Source organism: Phocoena phocoena, chromosome 20, assembly GCF_963924675.1.
Source record: "Phocoena phocoena chromosome 20, mPhoPho1.1, whole genome shotgun sequence".
Lineage (NCBI taxonomy): Eukaryota > Metazoa > Chordata > Mammalia > Artiodactyla > Phocoenidae > Phocoena > Phocoena phocoena.
In genome coordinates, this window is record NC_089238.1 from 2,859,832 (window position 1) to 2,875,635 (window position 15,804).

The window sequence follows — 15,804 nt, forward strand, 5'->3', positions numbered from 1 at the left end:
GAGAAGCCACCACAATGAAAAGCCCATGCACCACAACGAAGAGTAGCCCCCACTCGCCACAACTAGAGAAAGCCCGCATGCAGCAATGAAGACTCAACGCAGCCAAAACTAATTAAATAAATTTTTAAAAAGTTGTATGGAAACACAAAAAACCCCAAGTAACCAAAAAGATCTTAAGTAAGAAGAACAGATTGGGAGGAATCACATTCCCTGACTACTAACTATACTACAAAGCTAAAGAAATCAAAATAGCATGGTACTGGCACAAAAACAGACACACAGATCAACAGAACAGAATAGAGATCCCAGAAATAAAACCACACACTTATGGTCAATTAATCTATGACAAAAGAGGCAATATATACAATGGAGGAAAGACAGTCTCTTCAACAAGTGGTGCTGGGAAAACTGGACAGCTGCATGGAAAAGCAAGTGATTAGAACAGTCTCTAATACCATACACAAAAATAAATTCAAAATGAATTAAAGACCTAAATGTAAGACTGGATACCATTAAAATGCTAGAGGAAAACATAGGCAGAACACTCTGATATAAATTATAGCAATATTTTTTTGGATTCATTTTCGACAGCAAAAGATATAAAAGTAAAAATAAACCAATGGTAACTAATTAAATTTAAAAGCATTTGCACAACAAAGGAAACTATTGACAAAATGAAAAGACAACCTGCTGAATGGGAGAAAATATTTGCAAATGATACGACCCAAAAGGGGTTAATATCCAACATATATAAACAGCTCATACAACATCAAAAAAAAATCAAACCCAATTAAAAAATGGGCGGAAAAACTGAACAGATATTTTTCCAAAGAGGAAATGCAGATGGCCAACAGGCAAATGAAATGATGTCCAATATCACTAATCGTCAGGGAAATGAAAATCAAAACCACAATGAGTTATCACCTCACACTTGTCAGAATGGCTATCATAAAAACAAAACAAAACAAAACCAAAACCCACACAAATAACAAATACTGACAAGGATGTGGAGAAAAGGGAACCCTTCTATGCTGTTGGTGGGAATGTAAATTAGTGCAGCCACTGTGGGAAACAGAATGGAGGTTTCTCAAAAAACTGAAAATAGAACTACCATATGACCCAGCAATTCCATTCCTGGATATATAACCCCCCAAAAACAAAATCACTAAGTTCAAAAAGATACATGCACCCCAATGTTGATAGTTCCACTATTTACAGTTGCAAAGATATGGAAGCAGCCTAAGTGCCCATCAACTGATGAACGGATAAAGAAAGAAGATGTGGTTGATATGTACACAATGGAATACTAGTCAGCCATAAAAAAAGAATAAAATTTTGCCATTTGCAGCAACATGGATGGACTTGGAGGACATTTTGCTAAGTGAAATAAGTCACAGAAAAAGACAAAATACTGTATGATATTGCTTATATGCAGAACCTAAAAAATACAACAAACTAGTGAATATAACAAAAAAGCAGCAGACTCACAGATATAGAGAACAAATTAGTGATCACCAGTGGGCAGAGGGAAGCAGTAGGGACAGTATAGGGGTGGAAGACTAAGAGGTACAAACTATTTGATATAAAATAAGCCACAGGATATGCATACACCCCACTGCGAATATAGCCAATGTTTTACAATAACTATAAATGGCGTATAAACTTTAAAAATTGTGAATCACTATATTGTACACCTGTAGCATATAATATTGCACATAAACTATACTTCAATTTAAAATGAGTAAGTTCCAGGGACTTCCCTCGTGGCACAGTGGTTAAGAATCCACCTACCAATGCAGGGACACAGGTTGGAGCCCTGGTCTGGGAAGATCCCACATGCCACGGAGCAGCTAAGCCCATGCGCCACAACTACAGAACCTGTGCTCTACAGCCTGCGAGCCACAACTACTGAGCCTGCGTGCCACAACTACTGAAGCCCGTGCACCTAGAGCCCATGCTCTACAACAAGAGAAGCTACCACAATGAGAAGCATGGCACTGCAACAAAGAGTAGCAGTCAAAATTAAATAAATAAATAAATTTATTTTTTAAAAAACCGAGTGGGCTTCCCTGGTGGCACAGTGGTTGAGAGTCCGCCTGCCAATGCAGGGGACGCGGGTTCGTGCCCCGGTCCAGGAGGATCCCACATGCCGCGGAGCAGCTGGGCCTGTGAGCCATGGCCACTGGGCCTGTGCATCTGGAGCCTGTTGCTCCACGATGGGAGAGGCCATGGCAGTGAGAGGTCCGCGCACCGCAAAAAAAAAAAAAAACCAAGTTCTAGAGATTTGCTATAAAACATAGTGCCTATAGTTAACAATACTGTATTATACATTTAAAATTTTGTTGAGGGTAGGGACTTCCCTGGTGGTCCAGCAGTTAAGATTCTGCCCTCCCAACGCAGGGGGCCCAGGGTCAACACCTGGTCAGGGAACTAGATCCTGCATGCCCCCGCATGCCACATAAGACCCAATGCAGCCAAATAGATAAATAAAGTTTTGTTGAGGGAAGATCTATGTGAACTGTTCTTACAACAATAAATAGATAAAAGATGTGTCTAAAGGAAAAAAACCCAAAGAAACAAAAAGACAAATGACAGGACAACTTTGTAACACAAACATAACGAAAAATTACTAAGAGTTAATTCAGAAGAGAAGCACTCAAGGAAAAAAAGCTTTCCACCATTTCTTCAAACAACATACAACATAATTTATAAAAGATCTAAAATATAAAATAAACATAGTGACCTGAATTGAAATGGGATATTGCAGAACTAGGGAAATTGGTGACCAAGAGCACACTAATACAGCTTTAATATTAGAAATAGAGACATGGTTGATAGTTAAATGGCTACCAAGTTTAAAAGGCTAGAGATAAATGCATTGACTATAGAAAAAAACGTCCAAAGAATTTAGAGAAAACAATAGCTATCGAAGAGAAAGGTACAGGAAGACAAGGATAATTTATTTCTTCAAAATAGAGAGCATAAACAGAAAATGTTAGGGAAGAAAATCCTTGTCATTAATGACTAAATGTGTAAATACAAATTAAATTTTTGAAAAGAAAATAACACTGTGATACACTTCTATGAAGGTCTCCAACTTTTGGAAGGATTTCTTTTCCTTTGGATTCTGCAGAAACAAAATGTATTCAGAAGGAAAACAGGGACTTCCCTGGTGGCCCAGTGGTTAAGATTCCACACTCCCAATGCAGGGGGCCTGGGTTGGATCCCTGGTCCCGGAACTAGATCCCACATGCCACAACTAAAGATCCCGCATGCTGCAAATAAAGATCCTGCACGCTGCAACTAAGACCTGGCCCAGACAAATAAATAAATAATTTTAAAATGAAGGAAAACAACCTGTAATACGCTTTCCTAAGATTCCTCCAGAAATATTTAATGCCAGAAGACATGGAAGCAATGCCTACAGTACTAAAAGGAATGACTGAAGAGTATTATGTCTAGTCGAAATATCATTTGGGCAAACAAAGTTAAATCAAGGAATCCAGCATCCATGAAGTCACAGGAATATTCAACACTGCAGGAACTGGGATATGGAAATGAGCTCAACCGAGGAGATATTTACAATTGCCGTCAAGAGCCAATATTTTATTTCTTGACAATATAGATTCTACATAAGCAATGTGAAGGAGGCAAAGGAAAAACATGACACATCTTTCATAGCCAGAAGTGAATCCATACTATAATGTTTAATCAAGAAAATATATAGTTTGATATGTAATCGTTCCACAATGTATACATGTATCAAATCATCACGTTGTACACCTTAAAGATTTTTGATTTGTCAGTTATGCCTCAATAAAGCTAGAAAAAACATAAAGAAAAAACATAAAGTTCAATGAACTTAATAAATTTTCTCTTCAATAGTAGAAGGGAGTTTTAAGGACCAAACTGTTCATCATTTTCTTAAAAAGATCTGTCATATAATTTCTTCACTTTAGTTTACTTCTAAGCTTGAACACTCTAGTAACAATTTTTACTTAGAAGTCACCTAATTGATGTTTAGGAGACCAATTAAATATTAACTGTAGTTACATTTTGAAGGTGTGATTTGGAAGGGTTGTGTTTTTTTTGACATAGCTTTATTTAATGCAGCTCTACATCAAAAAAACAAACAACCCGGGCTTCCCTGGTGGTGCAGTGGTTGGGGGTCCGCCTGCCGATGCGGGGGACGCGGGTTTGTGCCCCGGTCCGGGAGGATCTCGCGTACTGGGAGCGGCTGGGCCCGTGGGCCATGGCCGCTGGGCTTGCGCGTCCAGAGCCTGTGCTCTGCAACGGGAGAGGCCGCAGCAGTGGGAGGCCCGCGTACCAAAAAAAAAAAAAAAAACCCAATCAAAAAGTGGGCAGAAGACCTAAACAGACATTTCTCCAAGAAGACATACAGATGCCCCAAAAGCACATGAAAAGATTCTCAACATCACTAATTAACAGAGAAATGCAAATCAAAACCACAATGAAGTACCACCTCACACTGGTCAGAATGGCCATCATGGAAAAATCTATAAACAATAAATGCTGGAGAGGGTATGGAGTAAAGGGAACCCTCCTACACTGTTGGTGGGAATGTAAATTGGTACAACCACTATGGAGCACAGTATGGATGTTCCTTAAAAAATGAAAAATAGAGCTACCATGTGATCCAGCAATCCCACTCCTGGGTGTATATCCAGAGAAAACCATAATTTGAAAAGATACATGCACCGCAATGTTCATTGCCTCACTGCTTACAATAGCCAAAATATGGAAACAACCTAAATGTCCATCGACAGAGGAATGGATAAAGAAGATGTGGTACATATATACAATGGAATACTACTCAGCCATAAGAAAAATGAAATAATATCATTTGCAGCAACATGGATGGACCTAGAGATTTTCATACTAAGTGAAGTAAGTCAGACAGAGAAAGACAAATATCATATGATATCACTTATATGTGGAATCTAAAATGTGACACAAGTGAATTTATTTACAAAACAGAAACAGACTCAGATTTTGAAAACAAACTTATGGTTACCAAAGGGGAAATGTGGGGGGAGAGATAAATTAGGAGCTTGGGATTAACATACACACACTACTATATATAAAATAGATAACCAACAAGGACCTACTGTATAGCACAAAGGACCCTACCCAACATTCTGTGATAACCTATATGAGAAAAGAATATGAAAAACAATGAATATATGTATATGTATAACTGAATCACTATGCTATATACCTGAAACTAACACAACACTGTAAATCAACTCTACTCCAATAAAACTTTTTTAAAAAGTTTACATTCATGCAAGGTGAGTACATTCTAGGGGCTTCACTGGTGGCGCAATGGTTAAGAATCCGCCTACCAATGCAGGGGACACGGGTTCGAGCCCTGGTCCAGGAAGATCCCACATGCCGCGGAGCAACGAAGCCCATGCACCACAACTACTGAGCCTGCGCTCTACAGCCCGTGAGCTCACAACTAGAGAAAGCCGGCATGCAGCAACCAAGACCCAATGCAGCCATACATAAATAAATAAATTTTTTAAAAAGATAAGTACATTCTAGAGATCTGCTGTACAGTATACTGTTCATAGTCAACAATACATTATGCATTTAAAAATTTAAGTGGGCAGATTTATGTTAAATGTTCTTACCACAAAAAAAAAGAGAAGCACAAAGAAGCTTTTGGAGGGGATGAGTATATTTATTAGCTTTATTGTGGTGATGGTTTCACAGGTTTCTGTGTCCAAATTCAGACTGTGTACCTTAAATACGTGCAGATTTTTGTGTATCAATTACACCTCAATAAAGATATTTTTTAAAAAAAGAGCCCTCCCAAAGTTACCTCTTTATTAAACATGATTGGGGTTTGAAGGTGTCTATACCCTTAACCAAGGGAGGCCCTAAGAATAGGTGAGGAGGGATATTCTCACATTTTGTTCATCTTCCCACTACTGTCCCTCTACGGGAAGTAGCTGGTACAGTGTCAGTTTTTGAGGCAGTGGGTTGTCACTATCCATACCTCAGTGGTCCTGTGGCCTCACCCATAGGGGAATGGAGTGTACTGACCCGAACAAATTACTAAAGGTAAACAATGGACTCTTCCCATGAGAACAGCAGAAGTTAGCTGTTAGACATTGGGGTAGATAATAGTTCCCTGACTTACTGAGGGGAAAAGGCAGGTTCTCTAACAGAACTTACTACTTGAAGCTTTTTACTTACTACTTGAAGCTCCTGTTAAACTTACTCTCCTGTCTAAATATATTGATGTGAGTTCATTGTACAAACTTTGAAAGGATACCTATGAAAACTGGTAAATTGTTACCTCTTGGGAGGGAGACCCAGAACTGGGAAGATTTAATATGCTTTTAACCTGATTTGAAAAGGTTTATGAAGTTTGGTGGTAAAAAGTGGCTCAAAAATTAAATGTAGGGGCTTCCCTGGTAGCACAGTGGTTAAGAATCCACCTGCCAATGCAGGGGACAAGGGTTCGAGCCCTGGTCTGGGAAGATCCCACATGCTGCGGAGCAACTAAGCCCGTGCACCACAACTACTGAGGCTGCGCTCTAGAACCCGTGAGCCACAACTACTGAAGCCTGTGTGCCTAGAGCCCGTGCTCCGCAACAAGAGAAGCCACCACAGTGAGAAGCCCGCGCACCGCAATGAGGAGTAGCCCCCGCTCGCCACCACTAGAGAAAGCCCACGCACAGCAACAAAGACCCAATGCAGCAAAAATAAATAAATAAAATTTTAAAAAATGAAACGTATAGTATGACTCCATTTGGGTACATTTGTATCTGCCTACCTGCTTAGAAAGTTCCTGAAGGGGGCTTTCCTGTTGGAGCAGTAGTTAAGAATCTGCCTGCCAATGCACGGGACAAGGGTTTGAGCCCTGATCCTGGAAGATCCCACATACTGCGGAGCAACTAAGCCCATGCACCGCAACTACTGAGCCTGTGCTCTAGAGCCCGTGTGCCACAACTACTGAGTCCACGTTCCACAGCTAGGGAAGCCCATGTGCCTACAGCCCGTGCTCCGTAACAAGAGAAGCACCGCAAAGAGAAGCCCGCGCACCGCAACGAACAGTTGCTCCCGCTCGTCACCACTAGAGAAAGCCCGCGCACAGCAACAAAAACCCAAAGCAGCCAAAATAAATAAATTAAAATAAATTTTAAAAAAGAAAGGATACGGCTGAAGGATATGGCTATTCCTGAAGGATACGGCTATTATAAGCTACTGGATATAGCTCAGGGTGGGATAATTTCAGGTGACTTTTTCTAATTTTTTGTATTCTCCTTATATGCTTTGCTATTTATTAGATTTATATTTTCTGACTATAAACACATCTTCAGGGAGCAGATCTGAAAAGCAGATAGATACAGAAAACAAACTGGTACATAGAGGGGGAGGGGGCTGGGAGGGTTGAACAAAACAGGTTAAATAGATTAAGGGGTACAAACTTCCAGCTATACAATAAATAAATCAGAGGGATGTAATGTACACATAAGGAATGTAGCCAATAATATTGTAACAATTGGAATGGTGACGGATAGTAACTGGACTTACTGCTGTGATTGTTTTATAATGTACGTCATACACTACGAATCACTACGTCATACACCTGAAACTAACATAATATTGTGTGTTAATTATAACTCCAAAAAAAGCAATTTTCAGCTTTCAAAAAAGGTGGGTGTGTGAGATGTCCTAGCCAAGTTTCTCTATCGCCTACCAGGTCCTACTGCACAGCCACAGACACACACCCACACACCCTCCTGCCCGCCCCAGTGCTCTCTCATTTCATGCCAGAGGTTTAAAGCAAGCATCACTAAACCAAGACCTGTCCCATAAGATGGTTTTCCTTGAATTATAAGCCATGTTCTTTTCATTTGAAATATTTTTCAACCGTTAAGAGTTGAAAGATACAAACATTCCAGATCCCGGACTTCTCTTCTCACATCAGAAGATCTGGAAACACTGGGACCTCATTAACATAAAAAAGTCAGCAACAGTTTAACACGGATACCCTATAATCTATTCTCGGCTAGGACTGGAGACAAACTGGCATCTTTTTCCCATAAGACAAGTTGTAACTGTCTGGAAGGTAACATGAACTGAGGAATAGTAGTGAACCTCAATACACATTTTGTCTACAACTGGCAACTACTTTGCACATTTGTATTTCCTGGATTGATGGTCCCTGTACATATCTGAGTCTTTCTAGATGGATGGAGAACATACAAGGGATGGAAAAGATATGAGAAAAGATCCCAGCATTTAGACTTGGCTACACTTGGCTTAGCGTCTTCGCTCTGTTCCCTAAGTGACTTTGGACTAGACTCGTGATCTTGGTAATTTCTCTTAACGTCTCAGATACTACATTTCTTTCAGTTGGAGTAATTACATCTATCTCAGAGATGTCTGTTAATCATCTTAATGAACCAATGAACATGATATACTTCCCAGAATACTTCGTATGTTAATTCTCCATAACCTTTGCACACACGTCCATGGATTTCTTTGGCCAAATCTTACAGTTCTATGGCAAAGTGTCATGCTTGGAATCTACATTAGCTTGACCACTTTCTTTGGCTGGGTCTAATCCTTTGGCTGGCTGCTTTCCTAAGAGAAGGATGGAAGAAAATTGGGTAGAATCAGAAAGTCCCAAGACAGGACAAGACTCACATCTAGTCTATCACTGGTCTTCTTATGGCTTCCAGATCTGAAGGCTGGCTCTTAGTTTATCAAAATCATAAGGCTTCCTAGAAACTGCCCCCATCCTTACCCACGACTCATGGTTTCATCTGGTGTTGATCTCACAGAGATCTTTACGACGGATCTTCTGAAAGATGCTGGACATCATATTCCAGATGTGCTATGCCTCATAAGAGGTTGTCAAGAGGTTAACCAGATCTTCTTTGGCTGTTCTTAGATCAAAACTTGGGATCGGGGGACGAGGGGAAGACGGCAGAAGAGTAAGACGCGGAGATCACCTTCCTCCCCACATATACACCAGAAATACATCTACACGTGGAACAACTCCTACGGAACACCTACTGAACGCTGGCAGAAGACCTCAGACCTCCCAAAAGGCAATAAACTCCCCACGTACCTGGGTAGGGCAAAAGAAAAAAGAATAAACAGAGACAAAAGGATAGGGACGGGACCTGCACCAGTGGGAGGGAGCTGTGAAGGAGGAAAGGTTTCCACATGCTAGGAGCCCCTTCTCGGGCGGAGACTGTGGGTGGCGGAGGTAGGGAGCTTCGGAGCCATGGAGGAGAGCACAGCAACAGGGGTGCGGAGGACAAAGCAGAGAGACTCCTACACAGAGGATCGGTGCCGACCGGCACTCACCAGCCCGAGAGGCTTGTCTGCTCACCCGCCGGGGTGGACAGGTCTGGGAGCTGAGGCTCGGGCTTCGGTCGGAGCACAGGGAGAGGACTGGGGTTGGCGGCGTGAACACAGCCTGCAGGGCGTTAGTACACCATGGCTAGCCAGGAGGGAGTCCGGGGAAAAGTCTGGACCTGCCTAAGAGGCAAGAGACTTTTTCTTCCCTCTGTTTCCTGGTGCGCGAGGACAGGGGATTAAGAGCGCTGCTTAAAGGAGCTCCAGAGACGGGCGCGAGCCGCGGCTACCAGCGCGGACCCCAGAGACGGGCATGAGACGCTAAGGCTGCTGCTGCCGCCACCAGGGGGCCTGTGTGCGAGCACAGGTCACTGTCCACACCCCTTCCGGGGAGCCTGTGCAGCCCGCCACGGCCAGGGTCCCGGGATCCAGGGACAACTTCCCCGAGAGAACGCACGGCGTGCCTCAGGCTGGTGCAACGTCACACCGGCCTCTGCCACTGCAGGCCCGCCCTGCACTCCGTATCCCTCCTTCCCCCAAGCCTGAGTGAGCCAGAGACCCCGAAACAGCGGCTCCTTTAACCCCGTCCTGTCTGAGCGAAGAACAGACGCCCTCCAGCGACCTACACGCAGAGGCGGGGCCAAATCCAAAGCTGAACCCCAGGAGCTGTGAGAACAAAGAAGAGAAAGGGAAATCTCTCCCAGCAGCCTCAGAAGCAGCGGATTAAAGCTCCACAATCAACTTGATGTACCCTGCATCTGTGGAATACATGAATAGAAAATGAATCATCCCAAATTGAGGAGGTGGACTTTGAGAGCAAGATCTATGATTTTTTCCGCTTTTCCTCTTTTTGTTTGTGTGTATGTGTATGCTTCTGTGTGAGATTTTGTCTGTATAGCTTTGCTTCCACCATTTGTCCTAGGGTTCTATCCGTCCGTTGTTTTTTTTAAATTTTTTTCTTAATAATTATTTATTTTAATAACTTTATTATATTTTATCTTACTTTATTTTACTTTATCTTCTTTCTATTTTTCCTTCCTTCCCTCCTTCCTTCCTTCCCTCCTCCCTCCCTCCTTTCTTTCTTTCTACTTCTACTAATTCTTTCTTTCTACTTTTTCTCCCTTTTATTCTGAGCCGTGTGGATGAAAGGCTCTTGTGCTCAGCCAGGAGTCACTGCTGTGCCTCTGAGGTGGGAGAGCCAACTTCAGGACACTGGTCCACAAGAGACCTCCCAACTCCACATAACATCAAATGGTGAAAAACTCCCAGAGATCTCCATCTCAACACCAGCACCCAGCTTCACTCAACGACCAGCAAGCTACAGTGCTGGACACCCCATGCCAAACAACTAGCAAGACAGGAACACAAGCCCACCCATTAGCAGCGAGGCTGCCTAAAATCATAATAAGTCCACAGACACCCCAAAACATACCACCAGACGTGGACCTGCCCACCAGAAAGACAAGATCCAGCCTCATCCACCGGAACACAGGCACTAGTCCCCTCCACCAGGAAGCCTACACAACGCACTGAACCAACTTCAGCCACTGGGGACAGACACCAAAAACAACGGGAACTACGAACCTGCAGCCTGCAAAAAGGAGACCCCCAAACACAGTAAGATAAGCAAAATGAGAGGACAGAAAAACACACACCAGATGAAGGAGCAAGATAAAAACCCACCAGACCTACAAATGAAGAGGAAATAGGCAGTCTACCTGAAAAAGAATTCAGAATAATGATAGCAAAGATGATCCAAAATCTTGGAAATACAATAGACAAAATGCAAGAAACATTTAACAAGGACCTAGAGGAACTAAAGATGAAACAAACAATGATGAACAACACAATAAATGAAATGAAAAATACTCTAGATGGGATCAATAGCAGAATAACTGAGGCAGAAGAACGGATAAGTGACCTGGAAGACAAAATAGTGGAAATAACTACTGCAGAGCAGAATAAAGAAAAAAGAATGAAAAGAACTGAGGACAGTCTCAGAGACCTCTGGGACAACATTAAATGCACCAACATTCGAATTATAGGGGTTCCAGAAGAAGAAGAGAAAAAGGGACTGAGAAAATATTTGAAGAGATTATAATTGAAAACTTCCCTAATATGGGAAAGGAAATAGTTAATCAAGTCCAGGAAGCACAGAGAGTCCCATACAGGATAAATCCAAGGAGAAATAGGCCAAGACACATATTAATCAAACTGTCAAAAATTAAATACAAAGAAAACATATTAAAAGCAGCAAGGGGGGCTTCCCTGGTGGCGCAGTGGTTGAGGATCTGCCTGCCAATGCAGGGGACACGGGTTCGAGCCCTGGTCTGGGAAGATCCCACATGCCGCGGAGCAACTAGGCCCGTGAGCCACAACTACTGAGCCTGCACGTCTGGAGCCTGGACTCCGCAACAAGAGAGGCCGTGACAGTGAGAGGCCCACACACCACGATGAAGAGTGGCCCCCACTCGCCGCAACTAGAGAAAGCCCTCGCACAGAAACGAAGACCCAACACAGCCATAAATAAATAAATAAATAAAAATTTTAAAAAGCAGCAAGGGAAAAACAACAAATAACACACAAGGGAATCCCCATAAGGTTAACAGCTGATCTTTCAGCAGAAACTCTGCAAGCCAGAAGGGACTGGCAGGACATATTTAAAGTGATGAAGGGTGGGGCTTCCCTGGCGGCGCCGTGGTCGAGAGTCCGCCTGCCGAAGCAAGGGACATGGGTTTGTGCCCCGGTCCGGGAGGATCCCACATGCCACGGAGTGGCTGGGCCCGTGAGCCATGGCCACCGAGCCGGCGCGTCCAGAGCCTGTGCTCCACAATGGGAGAGGCCACAACAGTGAGAGGCCCGCGTACCACAAAAAAAAAAAGTGATGAAGGAGAAAAACCTGCAACCAAGATTACTCTACCCAGCAAGGATCTCATTCAGATTTGATGGAGAAATTTAAACCTTTAAGACAAGCAAAAGCTGAGAGAGTTCAGCACCACCAAACCAGCTTTACAACAAATGCTAAAGGAACTTCTCTAGGCAAGAGAAGGAAAAGACCTACAATAATGAACCCAAAACAATTAAGAAAATGGGAATAGGAACATACATATCGATAATTATCTTAAATGTAACTGAACTAAATGCTCCCACCAAAAGACACAGATTGGCTAAATGGATACAAAAACAAGACCCATATATATGCCATCTACAAGAGACCCACTTCAGACCTAGAGACACGTACAGACTGAAAGTAAGGAGATGGAAAAAGATATTCCATGCAAATGGAAACCAAAAGAAAGCTGGAGTAGCAATTCTCGTATCAGACAAAACAGACTTTAAAATAAAGACTATTAGAAGAGACAAAGAAGGACACTACATAATGATCAAGGGATCGATCCAAGAAGAAGATATAACAATTGTAAATATTTATGCACCCAACATAGGAGCACCTCAATACATAAGGCAATTACTAACAGCCATAAAAGGGGAAATCGACAGTAACACATTCATAGTAGGGGACTTAAACACCCCACTTTCACCAATGGACAGATCATCCAAAATGAAAATAAATAAGGAAACACAAACTTTAAATGATACATTAAACAAGATGGACTTAATTGATATTTATAGGACATTCCATCCAAAAACAACAGAATACACATTTTTCTCAAGTGCTCATGGAACATTCTCCAGGATAGATCATATCTTGGGTCACAAATCAAGCCTTGGTAAATTTAAGAAAATTTAAATTCTACCAAGTATCTTTTCCGACCACAATGCTATGAGACTAGATATCAATTACAGGAAAAGATCTGTAAAAATTACAAACACATGGAGGCTAAACAATATGCTACTAAATAACGAAGTGATCACTGGAGAAATCAAAGAGGAAATCAAAAAATACCTAGAAACAAATGACAAGGGAGACACGACGACCCAAAACCTATGGGATGCGGCAAAAGCAGTTCTAAGAGGGAAGTTTATAGCTATACAAGCGTACCTCAAGAAACAAGAAACATCTCAAATAACCTAACCTTGCACCTAAAGCAATTAGAGAAAGAAGAACAAAAAAACCCCAAAGTTAGCAGAAGGAAAGAAATCATAAAAATCAGATCAGAAATAAATGAAAAAGAAATGAAACAATAGCAAATAAAAATAAAAGCTGGTTCTTTGAGAAGATAAACAAAATTGATAAACCATTAGCCACTCATCAAGAAAAAAAGGGAGAAGACTCAAATCAATAGAATTAGAAATGAAAAAGGAGAAGTAACAACTGACACTGCAGAAATACAAAAGATCATGAGAGATTACTACAAGCAACTCTATGCCAATAAAATGGACAACCTGGAAGAAATGGACAAATACCTAGTAATGCACAACCTTCCAATACTCAACCAGAAAGAAATAGAAAATATGAACAGACCAATCACAAGCACTGAAACGGAAACTGTGATTAAAAATCTTCCAACAAACAAAAGCCCAGAACCAGATGGCTTCACAGGCAAATTCTATCAAACATTTAGAGAAGAGCTAACACCTATCCTTCTCAAACTCTTCCAAAATATAGCAGAGAGAGGAACACTCCCAAACTCATTCTACGAGGCCACCATCACCTTGATACCAGAACCAGACAAGGATGTCACAAAGAAAGAAAACTACAGGCCAATATCACTGATGAACATAGATGCAAAAATCCTCAACAAAATACTAGCAAACAGAATCCAACAGCACATTAAAAGGATCATACACCATGATCAAGTGCGGTTTATTCCAGGAATGCAAGGATTCTTCAATATACGCAAATCAATCAATGTGATAAACCATATTAACAAATTGAAGCAGAAAAACCATATGATCATCTCAATAGATGCAGAGAAAGCTTTCGACAAAATTCAACACCCATTTATGATAAAAACCCTGCAGAAAGTAGGCAGAGGAAACTTTCCTCAACATAATAAAGGCCATATATGACAAATCCACAGCCAACATCGTCCTCAATGGTGAAAAAGTGAAAGCATTTCCACTAAGATCAGGAATAAGACAAGGTTGCCCACTCTCACTACTCTTATTCAACATAGTTTTGGAAGTTTTAGCCACAGCAATCAGAGAAGAAAAGAAAATAAAAGGAATCCAAATCGTAAAAGAAGAAGTAAAGCTGTCACTGTTTGCAGATGACATGATACTCTACATAGAGAATCCTAAAGATGCTACCAGAAAACTACTAGAGCTAATCAATGAATCTGGTAAAGTAGCAGGATACAAAATTAATGCACAGAAATCTCTGCCATTCCTATACACTAATGATGAAGAATCTGAAAGTGAAATTAAGAAAACACTCCCATTTACTACTGCAACAAAAAGAATAAAATATCTAGGACTAAACCTACCTAAGGAGACAAAAGACCTGTATGCAGAAAATTATAAGACACTGATGAAAGAAATTAAAGATGATACAAATAGATGGAGAGATATACCATGTTCTTGGATTGGAAGAATCAACATTTTGAAAATGACTCTACTACCCAAAGCAATCTACAGATTCAATGCAATCCCTATCAAACTACCACTGGCATTTTTCACAGAACTAGGACAAAAAATTTCACAATTTGTATGGAAACACAAAACACCCCGAAAGCCAAAGTAATCCTGAGAACGAAAAACGGAGCTGGAGGAATCAGGCTCCCTGGCTTCAGACTATACTACAAAGCTATAGTAATCAAGACAGTATGGTACTGGCACAAAAACAGAAAGATAGATAAATGGAACAGGATAGAAAGCCCAGAGATAAACCCACGCACATATGGTCACCCTATCTTTGATAAAGGAGGCAGGAATATACAGTGGAGAAAGGACAGCCTCTTCAGTAAGTGGTGCTGGGAAAACTGGACAGGTACATTTAAAAGTATGAGGTTAGATCACTCCCTAACACCATACACAAAAATAAGCTCAAAATGGATTAAAGACCTAAATGTAAGGCCAGAAACTATCAAACTCTTAGAGGAAAACATAGGCAGAACACTCTACGACATAAATCACAGCAAGATCCTTTTTGACCCACCTCCTAGAGAAATGGAAATAAAAACAAAAATAAACAAATGGGACCTAATGAAACTTCAAAGCTTTTGCACAGCAAAGGAAACCACAAGACGAAAAGACAGCCCTCAGGATGGGAGAAAATATTTGCAAGTGAAGCAACTGACGAAGGATTAATCTCCAAAATTTATAAGCAGCTCATGCAGCTCAATAACAAAGAAACAAACAACCCAATCCAAAAATGGGCAGTAGACCTAAAGAGACATTTCTCCAAAGAAGATATACAGACTGCCAACAAACACATGAAAGAATGCTCAACATCATTAATCATTAGAGAAAATGCAAATCAAAACTACAATGAGATATCATCTCACACCAGTCAGAATGGCCATCATCAAAAAATCTACAAACAATAAATGCTGG